Below are 3,999 nucleotides of genomic sequence, written 5' to 3' on the forward strand. Positions count from 1 at the left end.
GCCAACGAGTTGCGGTGTAAATTGGCATCCCACAACATGTGTGTGTATATATATATATATATATATATATACACTTATTTATTTTAATAATCTTTTATGTATTTATTTATATAATTTATATTTATTTGTATTGTTTATATTATACAGTATATATCAGTGTTATTTTAGCATCGAGATACTATTATAATTTGTGTATCATTAATATATTTTGAATCAGCTTTTTATCTTTCCTGTTGTTTTATATTTTCTGTTTTATTTTAATTTGAAAGTTTTATATATATAAAAGTAGCTATTATTTGTTTTTTGTTGTTTTGGTACATCGTTAAAATAAATTAAAATGAGAAATGTTGCCTCTGTAACTAGCCAAAATAAAAAGCTTTTTTTATTTATTTGATTTCAGTTAACATTTATTTTAAGTAACAAATGTTTTTTTTTTATGGTTTTAATTTTAGTTTTAGTTAACTTAAAGGGGTGGTTCACTGTTTTTTTTTCTAGGCTTGATTGTGTTTATGGGGTGCAGTCTAACATGTGTTAATGCTTAGTTTTAAAAAAAAACGCATTATTTTTCACATAATTTACCTTTATTCCACACCGTTCTGTCCCTTCTCTGAGAAACGGGCTGATCTTTTCCTGTTTTTATGAAGCCCCGCCCTCAGAAATAGGCGATGGGCCTTTGCTGCCTTTTCCCGAGGGCGGGGTTTATCTGGGTTTGTGATGTCACGAACCCGGGAAGCAACTTGTTGTAGTCCCTACCAGCCGTTTTTGTAGGCATTAAACTGCCAGAATTTTAAAAGACGATATCTCCGTTTGCATTGAACTTTCAGCTTCGTAACTTTGCAGATATTGTTTATGCTCAAACAGCAACATTACACACTAACTAACGTTAAAAAAGTGAAATCGCAATCAACCACCCCTTTAATCCTGATATATATACACTTAAAAACATGAAATGGCACACGTTAGTTTAAATGCAAATGAAAAATCAATCAATAAATATATTTTTGAGGGTCAGATTCTTAAACTTTTACATTTTGGGAGCCCCACATTTCTGGGAGAAAGACATTTCTTTCAAGTTTTAAAAGACAAAAGTAAAATGACTAAAAAGTCTACATATTCACCTGCTCTGCATGTCATGTGATCATGTTTCACAGTTGTCTGTTTTTTTATTCATTTGCACCTAAGCTCATAAATGATCAAAAATACCTTGCCGCAGCATTGGGAAAAACATTTTGTTACCAGAAGGCTGTCACTAGTTATAACGTGCGGTTTGAACAAATTAAGCTACAAACACAAACAACACGAGGTGTAGATTGCATAGCGAGTGAAAAAACAACAACTACTTTTAAAGTGCAAAGTTTTCAACTGTTCTTAATCAAATAAGGGTATTTGCACCCTGTGAACGCACCGACTATTGTTTGTATGTGGGTTGCAGCTGTACAAAACATGTTGTTAGTAATCAAATTTGTGTACTCAGGCATAAGCAATGCACTAACCTCTCAAAGTTGTGAAAGTGAAGTGTTGTTTGTGGGCGTTGTGCATTTTGTGGCGTGCATCTGTGAAGGGTTGCCTCTGCTGCAGTATTCTGTGTCAGCAGAAGCATTTGATTTTTTAAAAACCACTGGTGCAGTATATTACCTATAATTTATATTTATCATCTCTTGTACCCCAGCTGACTTCAACAAACTGTTTAACACTTCAGTCTTGCATGTGGCCCCCTTAATAGCTATTATGCTTGAAGGAGCACTTTAAAGATTTCAAATCATTTCTTTGGGCAAACACTAATGAATTATGTCACCATAACTGCTATCCAAAAGGGCCAGTGAACCAGTGGTAATTACGGGCCGACAGGAAGTAATTTGTGTGTGTGCGTCGTGTGCATGTGTCTCACATTTAATGCTCAGACCGTGATTTATAAGAAAGCACTACTTTATTTGTTTAATTAGTGTTTCAAAGGATTTTTGATTGGTTTTTAATGGTGACAACTGCTGTACCGTTTCTCTGTATATAAAGCCACTTTTAAAAGTATGTTTTATATTTCCTTTTACACAAAAATACAATACCTACATACCTGTGTTCATAGCATGATGTGTTTGTAAGCCGGGTTAGGGGTTCAAATCCTGCAAAACAAGATTGAGGATTTATTTATTTTTTCCATGTATGAATGCACAAACACTACATTAGAGCATTCTTTATTTGGTTTTGTATTCTATAAAACTGATTTATTTATTTTTTATATAAAATCATTTAAAATCAAATGTTTTTTGACGAACAAAATGGATATAATGTTGTGATAATATGAAAAAGAGCAGCTTGCACATTCTTCAAATCATCTTCTGTTTCACATAATGACATGAGTAAAAACAAAATTTTACATTTTGAGGTGAAGTTGATGAAAATATTAGCTCACGAATTTGCATTATCATGCATATATCAGCTAAATTAATACAGATCATCAGGCTTTTTATAGTAACCAAAACTAAATCTTTAATTAAAATCATAAAAATTGTTGCTTGAAATAAAAGATGTTAGCTAAAATAAAATATAAAAAACTTAAATAAAAATGAAATAAAAAATAATAAAACTATAGACACAAAAATAAAATGACAAAAAACACACAACAAAATTACTAAAACTTTTACAAAAATTAAACTGAAAATTAAAACTATAAAAATAAAAACTACTACTAAAAGTATTAAAGAATACTATAATATATCGATATGAAAATAACACTGTAGCTCATTTTATGCTTTTATATTTTTACTGCAAAACCTGTAGCATTGTAAACTATACTTTAACCGTTTGAGTTCATATTTGCATTGTTAAATTCTCCTCAAATTCTCTTAAAAAATTAAACACTATCACAAAATCGATGCGTTAATTTGGACATTAAGGCTTTACCGTGTTTGAGAACACCACCAGGAAAACCCACTCAATGCAGAGAGGCTGCCTCTGCCCTCCTAAACCATGTGAAGGTGGACTAAATTTAATTACAGCCTCTATAAAATCCATTTGGCAAATATTTCAAGGTACAGCACAAGCCCAGAAACTGCAAACAGTACTGGCAAGCGCACACAGTGGCTGATGGTGAGTGACAGTAATCCATGAAGAGAAGAACCAAATTACTGCGTTTATTCCCAACCCCGTTTCCTATTCTGTGATGGATGTTTTTTTTCTTTCACTTATTTAAAAAAGAGAAAACACATCTGCTGAGCAAATATTTCAAATAATGTCTGTTTCATGTTTGTGTACTTCCATAGAAGCAAAAGCTGAGAAGATGAGCCAGAAACACAACTGTCAGTCTTTGTGATTCACTTGTTCGGGTGTTAATTCAAATGAACAATCAAAAGAGGAGAAAGAGAAAAGAAAGAGAAAGATTGCTCTCTAGAGTGCTTTTTGTTGTTAATTGCCATTTAGCAGTTGTTTTTTCTCCAAAGTGTAACACGTCACACAATTGAAATGTAGTTCTTTTGGGACATGTGGGCACTTTGTTACTGTTCAAACGTTTGATAGGCACAAAGTCTAAAAGTGTTGCCCTAACAGAAATGCATTTACTCATAACAAACACGTTAACCACCGATTCGCCTAATGAGGCATCACATTAGACTTTGATCTCCATCCTTGCATTCATATGCATACGGCTACAGGAAAGGGAATGCATGCATATGCACAGAAGTTTAGTCTTTTTACTGCATACAGGTGACCTGCAAATTCATATAGAAAAATGATTATAACGTATATTCCAACAATTATGAATTTATTTTTATTCTGCATTCATTGCATCATATGTTGCATTAATGTGGGGTCATTTCAAAGTTTAAAACAGTACTTACGAAACATTGAGGAATATTTTTTTTTCATGTACGGATAGATAATCACTCACATTAGACTTAAACTGATTTTTTTAATATAATATCGTTTTTTAAAATGAAATCATTTTGTTGAATAAAATGAATTTATATATATATACACACATACACACACACACACACACACACACAC

This window comes from Sinocyclocheilus anshuiensis, unplaced genomic scaffold, assembly GCF_001515605.1.
Source record: "Sinocyclocheilus anshuiensis isolate Anshui unplaced genomic scaffold, SAMN03320099.WGS_v1.1 scaffold552, whole genome shotgun sequence".
Lineage (NCBI taxonomy): Eukaryota > Metazoa > Chordata > Actinopteri > Cypriniformes > Cyprinidae > Sinocyclocheilus > Sinocyclocheilus anshuiensis.